The following is a 17963-nucleotide window of genomic DNA, read 5'->3' as shown; positions in this document are numbered from 1 at the left end:
AGCAGCCCCTCTGCGCCCAGCCACTCCCGCAGACCACCAAGGGTCTCCCAGTCCCCTCAAGCCACCCCTGCCCCCATCGAGGGCCCCTCTCTACCTCTCTACTCAGCACCCACTTGTACCCTTCTTTTAAGATTTTAACATCTCCAGGTAATATATTTAGATACTGAATCTATGTCAAAACGTCAAAGGGCCAACTTATCAGGTGTCTCCACAGCAACACACAGTCTACATGTGTGCAGGCCTGGGCGCCTCATCAGCTAGCCTGGGGCCCCTGTGTTGCCTCGCACACGTGTCCTCCCCCCTCCGGCAGCACGCCAGGGCCTCCTCTCGGCTGTTGCTCCCCACAGGGCACAGGGCACCCCTCTTGTCCTCCTGAAGCACTGCCCACACTGCTGGCTGGGTCTTCTCTTGGAGGAGGGAGAATTATGAGGCTACCTCTCCACACACACACACACACACACACAAACCTTCTCTGCTTGTCAGAGAACAAGAGGATTGAAAAATAGAAAGATGAGGCTTTCTATTCCACACCCCCTGCCAAAAAAAACCAAAAACCTCAAATATTTTACTAGTACTTCGGTAAGTTTGGGTTTTTAAGATATTTATACAGTTAGTGTCATTTCATTCCTGTTTCTTTCTAAATATAACACAGTCAAATCCCTTACCTGTAATTCCAGAACCCAAAAGCTCTGGAAAAAAGTGTTTTTGAAACTCGTTCAGCAGCAAAACCTGACCTGAACTGACATGAGGCCATTCACAGTCTCCTGTTCATCCTACTTGGTGTGAATGTGGCCACGTGTCAGGCTTTAGAATCCCAAAGCCAGATCCCACAAGGTAGTAAGGCCTATGGCCAGATGAGGGACTGTGCAGCCATAATCTCTTCCTGAAATCTAAAAAGTTCTGAATTCTGAAGCACATTCAACTCCAAGGGTTTCAAATAAAAGGCTGCAGGCTCTATAAAAGGAAGCACTCTCTCACAATTATGATTTCAACTTCTATATGCTGGGAATAAGTGGTACAGTACAACACTCAAGAAAACATAAAGAGTATTTATTTCTATAACCATCACTACCATTTTGACAAGAAAGGGGAGAAGTTTGGAACTTCTCTTCTAATTATTGATTAGGCTGGATGGAATTATGAGGCTGAGAATGGAAGGGAAAGTAGTAACATCTACACATCACTACAGAGACCAGACTCTAAAAGTTAATGTCCTACATGTTCAAAAGGCTGAGAACAGAAAAAAAAACCAAGCGTAAAGGATTGAGAGCTGAAAAGAAGCTGAGGGGTGTCCTCTGTGGCCTGAGGCCCGGGACCTCCCTCTGCAGAGGCGCTGAAGCCATTCCTCTCCCTTCCACCTATCGCGAGAACACAGGTTACGTCTTCACCAATCCCCCCAGACTGGCAGCTGATCTCCCCCAGCCCGGAGTCTGCCCCACCTGTAGGGGATGGTGACCACGCCCCCCCACCCATCACTGCCCCCTGAAGGTGAGTTACGGCCATCGGCGGGGGGTGGCGGGACCCCACAAAGACTGAGCCCTGAGCAGGCGGCCGGTTCCTTCAGCAGACGGGTGAAGCAACTTGAAATACAGGGCACTGTTTCCACAATACAAGGTTCTCAGAATGGAGAAAAATGAGTTGTGGGAACAGTTGAGCGAAACACGTTTTCAAGTGTGGCAAGGATGGCTGCAGCATGAGGTACAAACGAGAGGCAACGGACGCCTCGAGGGCAGCAGGCGAGCGCCTCGAGGGACGACGCAGAAACAGTGTGGTCCCCAACCGCTCCCCACCAGCCCCCACTTCAGCTGCGCCATTATCCAGCCAATGCCCACAAACTGGAGGACTGACACACCTCCACCACCACCTTCAAAATGAGTAAGGAAACAAAGTAACTTTTTCTCCATGCTAGAGAGTCACGGAGGAATCAACAAAGCTCTCCAAGGCCACTGGAAGTCCACCTGGCGGCCCACGGCGTGGCCAGCGAGCCCGTGATCCATGACCCGGTGCCTTCGCCCAAGCCGGCACATGCAGCAGCCACTGGCTGCCTGTCGGGAAGGAGCAAAGGCCTCACCTCGCTGTGCTCGTGTTTTCTCGCTAGTGTGAAAATAGGAGCATAAAGACTATCAGCCGTAACAGAGGAACCCAGAGGATGGAGGCGCAAGTACTTGGATGCCAGAAGTAAGGAAAAGGTCACCAGTCAAGGGGCTAACACAGTACACGCTGCGGGTTTTATACTCGATGGACTAAGCTGATTTCCTAATGAAATCAAGAGGTCAGACACCTTCAAAGAGACCTGGAAGAGCAAGTGAAGCTAAAAAGCATATAAAAACTTACTCATGTTCATCTGCTCTCTTAAAGAATTAAGAGGCCACAAATACAAAGACTGCACAGCAACACGATGCACTAAACTTCAAGGGAAGGAGGAGTCGTATCCTTGCAGGGTTCATTTCATCTTAAAAGACCACTCCTAAGAAACAATTGATTCAGAACGCCAGTCCCAAGAGCTGGAAGGACAGCCGTGCGATGACAGTGCCCTCTGGATTTAATCCCGAAGGTGCCGCAGTCCGAGTCCAGCTCTCACTGCCTCTGAATCGGACGGCGCTCTTTTGGAAAGCACACCTTGATAACTCCTGGATACGAGAAAGCAGGCAGGACTGGCTCTGGGGGCCTGGTCCCTCTTTCGCACACCCTGTCCTCCTCCTCCTCCCTCCCCACCCCCGTCCCTCACCTTTCACCACCGACCTCAGGTGTCAGGAAATGTCCTCCCACTCTTTCCCAAGATCCTCATCAAACCTGCTCTCAAAACAGGATCTGAAACCGGCTACATTCAAATGGCTGAGTCTTGCCTTTTAATGGGAATCCAAGTGTAGGCTAAACAGACGCCTTCCGACAGCACGCTCGGAGCATCGAGGGCCTGGGTTGGGGAGCTCTCAGCAGGCCCCCCAAGAGCCTCCCACGCACAGCTGCACCACACCAGCTAACACAATGCCTGGCACACAGTAAATGCAAAATCATCGGGAAAAAACGATTCTCTCCCATTCTCACTCTGAGAATGTGCATCCTCCGCAGCTTTTTAAACTGTGTAAGCCATTCCTCTTGGAAGCACTTTCCTGACATTTAACTCGTTGCCCCTTTGTAATGAAGGGCAACAGAGAATCCACTCCACCTCCTGCCACCCACATCCAAGACTCCAAATTCTGTGATGCCAGCACTGGACAGTCTAGAGCAAAATGGAGGCGGAGACCAGCTCTCCTCTTCCTCATGCAATCATCCAGCTCCCTTCGCTCTGGAGACGCCCAAGGCCGAGTGGACTTCCCAGCACACAGCCCTGTGCTGCCGGAGAGCGGAGGGCGAGGCACAGAGGCTGAGATAAAACCCTTGCTGTCCTCAAAACTGCCGCATTAAGAAGTCTCCAGGAAGATGAGTCCACATAACAGTGAGAAAGCTCTTTCCTGCCAGGTAACTCGCTCCTGGTGTGAAGCTGGAAGTTACCTGCCAGGTAACTCGCGCCTGGTGTGAAGCTGGAAGTGCCGCCTCAGCGCTCCCTCCATGCCCTGCTGAGTTACAGCCAGCGCACAGTCTTCAGCCTCAGCTCGGCTGAAAGAGGAACGTGATACCAGGGCAGCCGTCTATAGCTTTTTAAAGCTTTGCAGAAGATTCGGGTTTTTCTGCCAGCTATGTCCTTTTAGAAGTGGGTGCACAGTTATGCTAACTCGCTGCTGGAAACCTGCTTCCAAGCTGAAAGGAGGTGCCACACAGTGCCCACTGCGCTGGCATTCAAGCAGCTCTGACGCAGCGTTCGCTTGAACAATCCTCCAAGAGGAAACACCACCTTCCAACCCTTCTCAATATTAAAAACCCAAATTTTCAAACATTTCAAACTAAGATTAACATATCCCGTTCCTCTTATATCTCATCTCAGGGCCCCACACAGTGGTGGTGACCCCGGCCGCGGCACCCGCCTCCAGCGAGGCCCCCTGCGCGCCTCCAGCCGGCCTCTGCCCCAACCTCGCGGCATACACAGGCCACGAAGGCCCTGGCCTCTCAAGGCAAATACTACGCAAACGATTTTGCGTTAAGAGTGACAAATTTAAAAAGATGGAAACAAATATATGCTTGTAGCACAAGAAAAGAAAAAGATTTCCAGGTCTTGAGAAAAAAGCGTCTTCTTTCTAATCATTTTATGCACTTTATTAAAACTTCCTCACTCTCTAAAACAAGCTGTAACACCAAGGCTCCTGCAGGCAGCCGGGATCTGAAGGTGACCCACCAAAGCCCCTCTGCGGGGCCACTGGGGCAGGCAGTGAGTTCCTGAGGTGTGTGCAGGGCAGGGATGCCTGCTCCACGGGAGGGCAGCGGGCAGCTCACCGAAAGCTGGTGCGCCGGACCTGCACATACCAGTTGCCATTGCTGGCGCAGAGAGACGGACTGCTGCGGCCCCTCCCTGCTGGGGCCCGGGGCCTCCAGGCGGCACCCAGTGCTGGCCACGGCCCCACGAGTGTGGGGTCTGCAGCACCCCCATGCCTAGCCCCGCCAAGAAGCTGAGGAATCTTAAACGACAGCTGAGCCCCACTCTAACAGTCAAAGCACCCCCACAGCCACGGAAGGCCATGTGCCTCACCAGGCATGATCCCCCCCATCAAAGGCCCCCTTCCTGGCAAGCAGTTCAGAATTCTCCATGGTTTCACACTACAAGTGCCAGAAGCAGAGACAACTCAGTGCTTGTGGGGTGGGACTCTGGCCACGTTCCGTGAGAGCATCCCTTGGCCATCACTGGGGTTCTGGGCAAGTCCACGTGGACAGCTCGCAGCACCCCAACCAGCACCCGAGCCCGAGGACAGCAGGCGCACCAGCTTGGTGCTCTGCGGGGCCAGGCTCGGCCAGCTCTCTGGCACCGGCTCCACTGTCCTGGCGCAACCCCGGCCTGCTCCGGCTCCAAGGCCACCTCTTCAGGCAGCTCAGGCAGAGGGGCCCTGACGCCTCCTGGGCCCCCTCACCTCACCAAGGCTGCCAGGGGCCAGCACAGCAGCAGCACTGCAACCGCAGCTCTGCCTCACGGCGGCCAGAGCTTTACCAAATTCAAACAACACAGCATTAGTGGTAACTGGGGAGATCCACCAAACGTGAAAAACTCATACACACGTAACACTTCATCCATCCCACGGACGACACTCAAAAGAGCCTCGGTGCTCCCACCAAGTGTCCCACAGCACGGGCGGCACGGACCAGGCTCCAGGAAGCCAGCACGGACCTCCGGCACATGCGGGCGAGGCCAGCCTCCTCCACAGGAACAGGCCCCCGACCGGGCACACAGAGCAAGGGCGTGCTCCCCACAGCCCCCCAAAGATGTGGACGTGCCTGAGCCCTAAACGCGGGCGTGGGGTGTGCTGCAGCGGGGCTGCCAGCACACAGCGGACACAGCCACGGGCTCCCCAGTGAGACTGGCCCTACCAAGCTCATGCTCCACATCAGAATTATTTCTTTTCAAGCAATCCCACATCGTTGTGCAAGTTAAATACCCTCACGACCTCCGAACGACTGTCACTTTTCACGAGACTTAAAAACAGCTCACTCTCTCCTGCCTTCCGTCCCACCACCACCCACCTACCCTGCCGCCCCCGTCCCTCTGCTGCTGCACGGGCCACGGGAGCCCAGGAGGCAGGGAGGGAGGCCTGAGCTCCGTGTCGGGAGGAGCCTGTCCCCGCCATGCCCAGCAGTCACACGGGGCCCTGGGCACACGAAACACCCACAGCTAATGACAGAGTGGCCCAAGTAAAACTTGAAAGGAGCAAAAACAAGCATCAGGAGAATTAAAAGCTTAAACAGGAAGTCAGGGGCCAGTTCTGCCACTGACTCACGGTCCCTGGGTTCCCGGCCGCAGTGCCCCGACCCCCGCAGCCTCCAGACAGTGTGGGCAGCGCAGGAGCCTCCAGGACTGCACCCCAAGTTCCGAAAGGGGCAAGGGCCTAGAGAATCCTCTGTCCAGACCCCGCCTTTGGGCACGAGCAGGCACGGAGCCTGGCCAAGGCGAAGCGGCCAGCAGGGCAGGAGGCGGTCTGCGACTGGAACACGCCTCGGCGCACTGGCAAGGACGGGCCACCTGACCATGACCAAGTCATCCCAGAGTGTTCTTTACCAATCTCACCACCCATCTGGGACTCCACGGGCAGCTCCGAGGAGGCTCTCTCAGGCAGGTTTGAACAGCAGTCCCCCAGGGGCTGCTGGAGGCCGCAGCTCGGCCACCACCGGCCGTAACCCATGTGAAGCACACGGCACAGCACCCGAGAGGCACCCCCAGCGTGGCTGGGCCTGGCCCCTGCCCTGGCCATGCGGGAGGTGAGGATCTGCCACCACCACAGCCGTGGCGTCCAACACCACCCACCGACGACCACACGGGCCCTCGAGTCGGTGAGAGGAGCCCCAGCAGACGGCCCTGTCCACGCAACAACCCAGCCCCAAGGCCACTTCCCCTCAAGTTCCAACCCTCAAACTGCCTCCTCCCCTGCTGCCCAGCAGACCGTGACGGCCATGCTGCCATGGGAGAGACACTTCCGGAACAGTGCTGAATTAGAACCCCAACCGCAAGCCTTCCAGTTGGATCCACACTGGGCTCCAAGGCACAGGCAGCTTCCATCACCTGTCCGAGGGCAGGGGAACCTGCACGGCCTGGCCTGCGGGGCAGCTCCTCCCAGGACACGTGCTATCCCCAGCCCACACTTTTCCCCGAAAAGCCGGAGGGAGCCAGGAAAGGCTCCTGGGCCCAGTGGAGAGCCCCGAGACCCCAGCCACACCGGATGGAAGCCACGAAGCATGCAGCTCCCAGACGCGGGGCCCAGGGCAGCCCGGCTCCCAGCATGCTCTGGGCAAGGACTGACCCACGGCAGGACTGAGGAAGCATGAAAGGGGCACAGAGGAGAGACGGCTCATCTCACCTCATACGACGAGACAAAAAACCTGGAGTGTCACACTTCCAGGCGACACGCCTAACCAGATGATTCTCAGGGTGGTGTCATCGAGAGAAATTTTAATGCACTGCTTTCACAAGCAAACCTGAAATTCAAGTCCACTAGGATTCCCCAACTGCTTTACCTCTACAGCTCCCCAATCAAATTAAAGCACCCAGACTTTATTTTAAACACAAAATGGCCCTGAAGCTAGCAGAAACTAAGAAATCAACAAAATTAGGTTGTGGAAATAAATTTAACAGATAAAGAGCACGGTTCCAAGTTATGCTGTGTAGTAAGCTTTTTTATTAAAATAGCAAAAATTTCATGAAAGGTGCCCAAAATAATGGAATAAACCATGTGGAAACACACTGCTGTTCGAGCACTCTACACGAGTGCCTTCTATTGGTCCAAACACAATTCCATGTTCGTTCATAAATATCACAAACTGAGCTCTGAACAAAATTGGATCTTCAACCTTCAAAACTAACAAAGAAAAACCCAGTTGACACGGGCAGAGGGGTTTCCCTTTTCATGGCTTCTTTACACATATGACAAGCACCAGTTCTGGAGACAAGCCATGTGGGAAGACTCCACTTCTCCACATTAAACTGCGGGTTCTTCCATATGCATCTCCATTCCAATCAAGGAAGAATCAAATGTCTGAAAGGAAAAGATGCATGTAAAAAAACATATTTACAAGTGAGTGCATGTAGGTACATACACACACTCACATACTTCGAACATTATATACATAAACAAAAGAATAATTAAGAATTAAAAGGATGGTGGAATTTTAAAATTAAAAACAATACCATAAGAAATGTTTTTTTTTAAAAAAGCAAACACCTTTCCCTGACCTTCCTGATAGTTCAGTCCTGAAGTCATCAGGTAGAGCAGAGCAGGTCAGTATCTGTAGGTGGGACGGCAGGGGCCAGCAGCCCATGTGGGATGTCAGAGCCAAGGTGTGTGTTGGGAGGACAGGGGCCCATGAGGGAGAGCCCAGCTCAGACATCAGAGCCCAGGTGTGTATGTGGGGGGGGCATGAGGGGGAGCCCAGCTTGGCCGCCAGGTGGGTGAGGGACATCCCTGTAGGGGCTGGCCTTGCACGAGGATTGAGAACCCACATAGGATGAGGACGAAACCCACAGAGGGGCTTTGCTGACACAGGGTCAGCGTTCAAGCGACCAAAGGAGCGTGCCCACAGGAGGCAGCCTGGCCTGGCTATCAGAGGCCCCGTGCCGGGAAGAGGGCTCCATGCAGAGGGGTGGACTGGCAGGGGTGTCGGTATAAACAAATAAACAAGCAAATGTGCTTTAAATCATCACAGATCTCACATAGTAAACCTTTCAAATATTAACTATTTTTATAAAACTCCATGAAATATTTAGATAAATCGAAGATGGAAAAAAGTGAATAAGAAATAAGATATCAAAAATGAGCAAGCAATTTTAGATATCTGTTTGGAAACACATAACATGCATAATACATTTTATATGTCTTAGATGAATAATATAATACATAACTATTGAAATTTAAAACACAATGCTTGGCTTTCACAGAGCATGAAACCCAGTAGATGAGAGAACCCTGGTGAAGTGGAAGAAAGAGCTGAAGCAATTCCTGGTAATGCAATCCAGAGAGTAAAGGAGATGGAAAATGTGAAAGAGAAGAAACATAGAAGACAGAGTGAGATTAGCCAATTTCCAATGAGAGTCACAGAGGAAAAAACTAGAAATGAAGCAAGAATTTCAAAGAATTAACGGTGGAGAATTTTCCAGAACTAGTAAAATGTAAAAGTCCAAATTCAGGAAACCTAACTTCAAAAAGCAAGAGAAATAAAAATAAAAATACACCTAAATGAGTCGTGATGAAAACGCAGAACACCAAAAACAAAACCCCACAGGCAGCCCAGGGAAAAGCGGCTCCCCACGGAGAGCGAGGCTGGCGGCAGGTCCCAGAAGCAACAACGGAGCCGCGCAGGCGGGGGGAGGACTGCGGGAAAGCGCTGCAGCTCAACTCCTTCCAGAGCCAGGGTGGGAAAGAAATCTTCAGACAAACAGGAACGGACACCATGTGCCACGCTGGACCTTTCTCGAAGGAATTTCTAAGGATTGTACCAAAAATAAAATCACCCAAAGGAGAGGTCAGAGTAATTACTTTTTTCCAGGATTTTGTCAAGTTTATTTATCAACTTTGTGTGTGTGCAACTTTGTGTGCACACACACAAAGTTGAGGAAAATAATTTTGTACAGGAAAGTCTAAACAAAGAGTGTCTACAAAAAAAATGTCTAATGTTAAACAAAAATACAGAACTAAAAACTCAACAACGAGCACTCAGGTGGAGAGTGGCCGGGATGCAAGTGAGCCTTCTATTACACAGAAGGCAGGTTAAGAAACTCACTTTGACTTTAAGTGCGTATGATAAAAGATTAACATTAAAGAAAAGAAATACAGTTGTATAACTTACAAACCAATAAAGGAGGAAAACGTAGCCTAGGACAGGGGATGCACACAAGAGAAACCCCAGTTTAAAAAAAAAAAACTTGCGAAGCACAGAAAAAGCAGGACAGACAAAGCCCAAGTAGGATGGCAGACCAAATCCAAACAGGTCGGTATATCTACTAAATGTAAATTAAAAGAAATGACTGCTACCATAAATTAGTGCTAATACTGAGGAACTGCAGTTTTTTTTTTTTGGATTTAGTATCTGGATAAGTCACTATGGGATATGCAAATAAAATGAGGAATGAACCCTTAAAAAAAAAAGAGTTAATTTTTAATGTGACATACTTCTAACATAAGAACATAAAAAGATTAAAAGGACAGAAAAAGACACACTGAGAAAACACTAACCAAAAGAAAGCTGAGGCAGCTAAACTCAAAAAAAGAATTCATAAAACAAAAATACCCATAAGTCCTTTTTGTCGTAAAGAAGTGTTTTACATCATCATCATCATCATCATCATCATCATCACTAACACTTACGTAGAATTTATCACACCCCAAACAGTGTTCTAAGTTCTTGGTATATATATTAATTTCATGGGTACATACCACCCCGAGCTATATATCCAAGAGAAATGCAAGCTTATGTCCACATAAAAACTTGTACCTGAGTTTCTCGGCAGCATTACTCGTAACAGCCGAAAAGGGGAAACAATCCACATGTCCATCAGTGGAACCTTCTTCAGCCGTAAAAGGAAATGAAGTACTGGCACATGACACACATGGGAGAACTCTGAAAACATTATGCTGAGCAGAAGCAGCCATTCACAGAGGACCACATGTTGTACAATTCTGTTCTCACGCAATGCCCAGAACAGGCAACTGTGTGAAGACGGAGTCAGTCAGCTCAGCCTCGGGCCGGGGGGTGGCTCTAGGGGCTCCTCTGTGAGGTGATGAAAACCGTCGGAAGCCGACTGTGCCGATGGCAGCACAAGCCGCTGAACTGTACACTTGGCGTGGGTGAGCGGCAGCAAGTGTGGATTATATCTCAACCAAACTGTTAAAAAATAAATAAACCCCACAAAGCAGGGAGTTCTTATCCCTAATTTACAAACAAGGATACTGAAGCGTAGGTAAGTTTGTACTTCTAATTGGGTCAATTTTGAGAAATTACTTTTTTCCAGGATTTTGTCTATTTTGTCTGAGCTATCAAATTTATTGGCAAAATATATCCTTAACGTGTCATTTGTTAATCTCAGTAGGACCTGTATCATAGTCCTTTCTACATGTTTAAAACAAGCTGTGTCTGCTCGTTTCCGGGGGTTGCCAGTAGTCCATCAGGAGCCTTTTGATTGACTCTGTTCCGGTTTCATTAACTTCTGGTATTACACTCTCTTCTTCCGGCTTGCTCGTTTGCACCCTGAGCCTTTCTTCCTCACTGCCGCAAGCCGCGGAGGCAGAGTCAGCTGCTCCTCCCGACCGGCTGCTGCTGGGGCACCTGCATCCCGTCCCGCCTTCTCAGGGTTTCCTGCAACCCTTTACGAAGGCAAGAACTATTCTCAGCCCAAAGGCCATCATGAAACAGGCCACAGTTGGGCAATTTCTGTTTAAGGCTTTAGCTGTCCCCTCAGAAGTTTTAGTATATAATAATTTGTTAGTGTTCGTTTCTATTTTGAAATTTTTATTTGAGATTCCTATTGGTATTTCTTCTTTGACTCATGTTTAGAAATGCATGTCTACAAACTAAAAATCCTTGTTTATCTTTCTGTATCCAATTTTTAATTTCTGCGCTTCATGGTCTGAGAACGTAGTCCGCATGCTGGTGATTCTCCAAAATTTCCTGAGTCTTAATGGCCTAGTAAATTTTTTCAATATTTATAAATGTCCTTTGTGTGTCTAAGGATGTGTATTCTCAAACTGATGGCTGCGGGGTCCCATACAAATCCATGGCATCAAGCCTGTTAACTTCTGTTGTCCAAATCTCTTAAGTACAGACACACACACATCTACTCTTTATACACACATCTACTCTTTACATACACTATACCTACTATTTACACCCACATCTATTTACACACACATCCATTTACACACATATCTACTATTTACAGTCATACTATGTACACGTCTACTCTACACACATATCTACTATCTACACGCATATCTATTTGCACACACATATCTACTTCTACACACATCTACTATTTACACACATACATATCTACTACTTGCTTTTCTAATTGACCTATCAATAACCAAGAGAGGTGACTTGAATGCTCAGGAGGAGAAAAGATATGTCCATTTGTCTTTGTAGTCCTATTGGTTTTTGTTTTACATAATCTTATGCAATATTTTAGGCACCTGTATCAGCCAGGGGTCTCCACAAGTGAGGACTCCTCAGAGGCCCCATTCAGGTAAGGAGACACCACACAAAGCCGCTGCAGCACCGCGGCCTCATCCTATGAAACGAGCCTTCAGCCACCACCGTGCGGAGGGCTGGCCACTGAGCCTCTCCCATGAAAATGGGGCAGCAGCTGTCCTACCCTCATGGGCTGGGGCGGCGGGGGGGGTGCAAATTAATCCAAGGGCTCAGAACAATGCCTGGTGCACAGTCATGTTCAATAAAGATTTACTCTCATATTGATCATTCCAATTAATTTCTGATAAGCACATCTAGAGAGCAACTGAGAACACGGAGTTTGAACCCTGTGCCGGCTCAGAAGCACTGGCCTTCGGCCTGCCGAGACCCCATCTAACCCCAGGGCCCCCAGAGTGGCAGCTCTGCAGTGAGGAGAAGGACCGCCAACACTCCTTCCACAAGCCTGATTTTCCCACAAGGAAGCCCGTCTCTCCCCAGGACCCTGAAAGAAAAGGGGCAAGGTTCCCATGAGAAATTAAAGCCCAAGGCTGGTCCGTGCACAGACGTGGAGTCCAGATTTACCTGTTTAGTGGGAGAAGGCCGAGACGAGAAATGAGCACCTAGCCTGGTCCAGACAGTAATCCTGGGGTGCCCTGGAGAAGCAACACAAGACTGCACTGCGGGACACTCCACGGGCCACAGAGGGAAGCTCAGTCCTGCTGGAAACGAGCTCATTACTAACACAAGCGAAGCATCCACATGAGAGAGAACGTGCAGTTTGTAACAAAAGGATTAGAAGCCCAAGAACTTGAGATAATAGAAAAACCTAAAAGAAACAGTAAAAAAGCACCCCTGGAATTATTAAAGAGATAAAAGGAATGCTAACCATCGTGCAGGAGCAGGGGAGACCTGAAAGAGAACCAAAACAAACTTCCAGAAATTAAAAAATAGAAAAAGATGCTCACTGCAACGGAATGGAAATGCCACAGACTCTTGGCACCCCCAAAGAGAAATTCAGCGCCCTGACGACCAAGCTCAGGAAATTACACAGAGAGAAGCAAAGGAAAAAAATCAATGTAAAATATGAAAAGCAGTTAGGAGTCACAGAGGATAGGACAGGAAGGAACTAAGACACATCTAAAGAAGTTCCACAAAGCTCTCCCCGCCCACCCATTTGCCTTTTGTCTGTTTACGTCTATTTTTTTCCCCACTGATGTTAATTGTAGCAGGAAAAAAAGAAAATGGGTGCCTTAAATTCTTAAAATTTTTCTTGACCCTGTTTAATTTAATTAAATGATTCCTGTATGTGGTAAGGAATATAATCAGAGACCCACACGTAAAAAGCACATTTTAAATAGTGAATGCCACATAATGGAGCAAAGAGTCCCATGACCTGCTACTGGAAAACTAGAGAGTACAAGTCAGAAAAGAGTCAGGTGGAGAATTAGGAAAAACAGGAGACTTTTATTGTTGGTTTGGGGAGAGGAGAACAGGTGGGGAAAACTGTGGGAATCCTTAAAACTTGGCCCAAGTTCACAACCTGAATCAAGTTTTGAATTTCCCAATCAAAGACAAAACAAGCCCATAGCTCACGGTTTCAAGTTTCACTTTAGACTCAAAAGTCCCCGAGCCTGTCAGAAGGCAAGAGGGGACGAGGCGGCCTCTGCGGCCTGCACCCTGCAGCCCTGACGACACTCGCAGAAACCAAGCCTGCGCCCCCCACGGCAGCCGGCCCCATCGGCAGGGAGGAGCACGGGGTGCCGGGTACAAAAGCTCCCCGAAGGCCACACACACCCAGAAACTGCCGGCCCAGGGCCCGCCCACGCAGGGCAGCCGCGGTGCCCACTTCCGGCGGGGGGCCGCCCACACACCCCTCACCCACCGGCGAGGGGCAAGGGAAGGGCGCTGTCTGCACCACTCCCACCACCCCTCAAACAAATTAGCTCTGGTTTCATAAAAATTCAAACAGTGGCATTATTTGACTAATAGCAAATAAAAGTGTAAGTACCGGCATTATGTATCTCAGCCTTCAAGTTCCAAATAAAGTCGTCCACTTACTCATCAAAGGAAAATAAATGTTCAACAATAAAATTTCCCCCAAATGTTTCGCACATGCCACAGCCCTATCTCACTAGAATGGACAAATTAACTCCACATTCACTCCCCACACTATTAAGAGGGGTGATGTTCTCAGACTTACATAAAAACTAGACCCACAGGTGCCGGCTGAGAAAGCTGTTTGGGCTGGGCCCTGTGGGTGGGGAGTGGCCCCTGCCCAGCCCAGCTTTCACCCCCCAGGAGGACACCAGAGAGGGCCCCGGGGGCTGCTACATGTGCAGGTCTCGTGCGCGCAGCCCTGGACACACTGTTCAAGGCAACCTCCATCTTCAGGGCCAATTAAGGCCTCTAGCACCCAGCCTCTTGCCCACGGCCCCCCACCACAGCACCCTGCCAGCACCCCTCTGCAGAGGCGCTCACTGGCCGGGGTTGACAGCTGGGGGCATCTGCGGAAACACAGGGCCGTGTGTCTCAGTTAGGCTCCGAGGAGACAAGGGGGTCCCTGGCCCAGCTGGAGGCTACTAAGCAAGAGGAGAGCAGGCCGAGACCCCTAAACCAAGCTACAATGCTTGCGAAAACACACCACAAAGCACAGGAGGGTCGAAGCTTCCGGATCCACTCGGGACAGAGCTCTCCAGTCTGCAGACAGAGTTCACCGTCAGACAGAGACCCCCGATGGTTAAGGGAGTGGAAGTCAGGAGCGGGCAGCAGGGTTACAAAAGGAGGTGGGGGCCGGCTGCCAAGCGTCCCGGGGCCTTCACACAGTCAGAGGCTATGATGTGCTTAGAGGAATGGCACATCATCTTCTCAAACATTCTTCTCACTAGGAGAATTCCAGCTGGAAATGAACTACAATCAAGAAAAGCTAAGCATCACACTTCCAACTGGAAGAGGGACCAGGAGAGTTCGGGGCAGCACGGACTGGGTGGGACTGAAACAGCCAAGAGTGCCAGAGTGAGCACCAAGGGCAAAGTGCCTGGCAAGGGGCGATGTTCTCAGGCCTGAGTTGGAGGGAAAGGTTTACATCCCACCTTGGTCCTCGGGCAGCCTTCCTGGTTCTTCTAACAGATTCCCCAAGGCCTAGGGGTTTGCGAGAGACGATGCCCCTGCCCTCCAGAGGCTCATGATCTGGCAGGAGAGGAAAAATGAGCACACAGGCTCCAGGGCTTACACGGCCATCCAATCCCAACCATGCAGCGAGCCCCTGAGGGCTGAGCTCCCTTCCAGGGGACACAGCGAGGTACCCCTCCCTGCTGACACTGTCCCCAGCGCTGCCCGGGAGACACCATGCAAAACAGCCCTGTCCTTGAGCACGACAGCAAGTGAAAGCGTGCCTCCAAACTTCCTAGTTTTCATTTCCTTTGTCCCTTCCTCTGGACACAGATCCCAAGTCAAAATAAAACTCTCCTGTATTTATTCATGTGTTCACGTCTTTCATCAAGGTTTTCAAGTGGACGAGATGCCTGCTGCCTGCTGCCACCAATGTAGACACCAGTGGCCACGAGAGGCGGGTGAGCTACCTCACCTGACCCTCCAAGCCAGCCTCGAGGAGGTGCCGACATCACCCCTTTTCACAGCAGAGAGCGAGGCCCAGAGAGGTCAAGTAACTGCCCAAAGTGACACAGGCAGGATAGGGCAGTGCCAGCTGTAGGTCTCAGCGCCTTGGGGACGTGCTGCTGGAGTGGTGGACAGGGTGCACGGGCAAACCCTGAAAGGCGAACGCGCTGGCCAGAGCAGCTTTCAGACCCACTCACCAGGGCAGGGAAGGTGCATCGCCACCAGCAGGGACCCAGCCCCTCCAGCAGGCATCGCTGCCTTCCCCACCCTCCCAGCCCGCTGAGGGCCCAGCACAGCCACCCCCACGTGGCACTGGGCGTACCAGCACCCGGATCCAACATGCAGACATGAGCTTGTCAGCAGGTGGCCCCCCTCCTCACACGCCCGCCGTCTGCTGTGACTTCTGCTCTGTCGCCTGCCAGGCTGTGTGACCTCAGCCAAGACACTTACCTTCCCTGTGCTAGTTCTGACCTCCCAGGCTGCTCCTTCATGAAGCGTGCATCAGCATGCGAGGGGCCGAGTGGGCACCACGCACACGGGGAGGAACGTCTCTGAATACTGACCATCAGGCCCCTGCCCAGTGGAGAGGCTCCAACACAAAAATCACAGATGGAATCCCACTAAAAACCACAGGAAGGGATGTTTTTCTTGTTTAAGGTGAGAGCTACGCGGTTGAAGATGACAGAGTCAGCGCAGACAGCAGCCATGGGCCGCTGGGCCTGACCTGGAGGGGAGGAAGCCGGCCCGCTCCCAGCTCCCGAGGAATCCCTGAAAGGCTTGGGAATCATGGCGCAGGGAGCTCTGGAGGCAGGGGAGAAGCAGGAGCCACAGAAGAAAGAGACCCCTGCAGCCCCTTGCTCTGGCTCCCTGCACAGGCCACCGGCCCCCCACCTCCGCAGGGGAAGGCAGGGGCCACCCTGGGAAACGAAGCCTTCTTGGGAGAAATGGACACCACGTGGTGAGAGGAACCACCGCCAGCCCCCAGAAAAAATACCGTCTATCATGAAAATGCTCAAAGAGAGAAGAGAAGCTACTGCAACTACCACATAAGAATAGAACACTAAAAAGGGATACTCAGAGGACAAAAAAGAACCCTTGGAAACGAAAAATTGTAATAGCAGACATGAAATACTTAACAGAAGGGTTGGAAAATAGAGAAAAGGAAACTAAGAAAACTGAGAAGAAAGAAAAGAAACAACATGCAAGAAAGCCTTTCATATAAAGAATCAGGAATCACTGTTTACATAAAATTCTAAAATTGGTTAAACCACTCTATGGTGGGAAGAAAGTTAAACGAGTGGCTGCCTCAGTCCGGGGTGAGAACAGGCAGGAAGGGCCACTTTCTGGGTGATCATCACGTTCCATATCCTGGCAGGGGTTTGGAGGGCGTTTGTCTGAAGGCGTTAAATGGTACTCGTAGGATCTGTACCTTTTACTGAATGTAAACTTTAGCTTTAAGAAAAGAACCATGAGCAAGTATTGAACTCGAGCTGATAATATGCCTGCTGAAGTGGTCGGGGGTAAAGGGCTGTTTGGAATGCAGCAGAATAAATATGACAGATTGATGGATCGATAAAGGGCACGAAACACAGCTCTGTGACAGCAAATGTAGTAAAATGCTAATTGCAGAACCCACCCGGTGAGTACCTGAGTGCTCACTGCAGAATTCCTACAACTCTTCTGCATGCTTGAAATTTTTTCATATAAAACGCTGGAAAGAAAAAGAATCAGGAATTATCATGACATCAGACTTTTCAATAGCAGCACTGGGAACAAGAAGCAACAGAGAATACTTTCAAAATTCTAAAGGTGATGATTTCTGACTTCGAATTCTACACCCTGCCAAACTATCAATCAGATTGGAGGGTAGAACTTAGACATTTTCAATCGCTCAAGGTCTCTGACACCGTATCCCTCTTGCACGTTTCTCCTGCGGAACCTCCACACACAGAAAGGGGTACTTGAGGGAGGAGGGGACGTGCGGTGCGGAAAGCAGGGCTCCCATTCAGGGAGAGAGGGAGAGGCCGCCCCCAGGATGATGAGGAGGCAGGTGGGGGGAGCAGCAAGGAGGGATCACCGTGCATTTTCCACAAAGAGAAGTCAACAGATAACCCCCAAAACGGGGGTCGGGAGGAAGACAGGGCCAGAGCCAACAACAGGTTAATCCTATTTAGAGTCAGGGAAGTAAAGACAGAAACTCTCAGCTTCTGGGTCGAGGGACCGGGAAGGCGGTGAGGACACGTCCCCCTGCACAGGCACGTCTGTCCCCTCCCCTCGGACCCGAGCAGCATGTGTTGGCGTTGGCAAATGCAGCATGACAGCAGTGACGCTGGGCGAGTCCCAGGCCAGCCTTCAGCAGGACTGGAGGCTCCCACTTCACCCTCCTGGAGTCCTGGGCTGCCATGGAAGGCAGGCCACCCTCCTGGGGCCATCTCTGAAGCGAGACTAAATGGGGAAGGAGGCAGCTCGGCTGAACCCAAAATCCCAGCTGTCCTCACCAAGGCCCTGCTCAGTGCCATGGGGGGGACGCAGTCAGTGCCCAAGCGGCAGCAGAATCACCTAAGCTGAGCTCTGCCCGGACTCCTGGACGCAAACCG

The 17963-nt window shown here is 50.9% G+C and overlaps 1 protein-coding gene and 1 long non-coding RNA gene across 5 annotated transcripts in view; both read right to left on the bottom strand.

Annotated features, from left to right (window-relative positions):
• Positions 1-17963, bottom strand: part of TBCD (tubulin folding cofactor D) — a 229186-nt gene that overhangs the window by 114244 nt on the left and 96979 nt on the right. The window lies entirely within an intron of this gene.
• On the bottom strand, positions 7221-16984 carry LOC119514879. 2 transcript variants are annotated; one of them, XR_005212871.1, is made up of 4 exons: positions 12638-16984; positions 12334-12467; positions 10060-10449; positions 7221-7607 (listed from the first exon to the last, which is right to left on the bottom strand). It is a non-coding gene; the product is annotated as an uncharacterized LOC119514879 (long non-coding RNA). The 2 variants fall into 2 exon arrangements; XR_005212870.1 differs by having other exon boundaries at positions 12334-16984.

This window comes from Choloepus didactylus, chromosome 18, assembly GCF_015220235.1.
Source record: "Choloepus didactylus isolate mChoDid1 chromosome 18, mChoDid1.pri, whole genome shotgun sequence".
In the NCBI taxonomy this organism is placed as follows: Eukaryota; Metazoa; Chordata; class Mammalia; order Pilosa; family Megalonychidae; genus Choloepus; species Choloepus didactylus.
The sequence above is the reverse complement of the archived record's forward strand: the minus strand, read 5'-3'. Positions and strand labels throughout refer to the sequence as shown.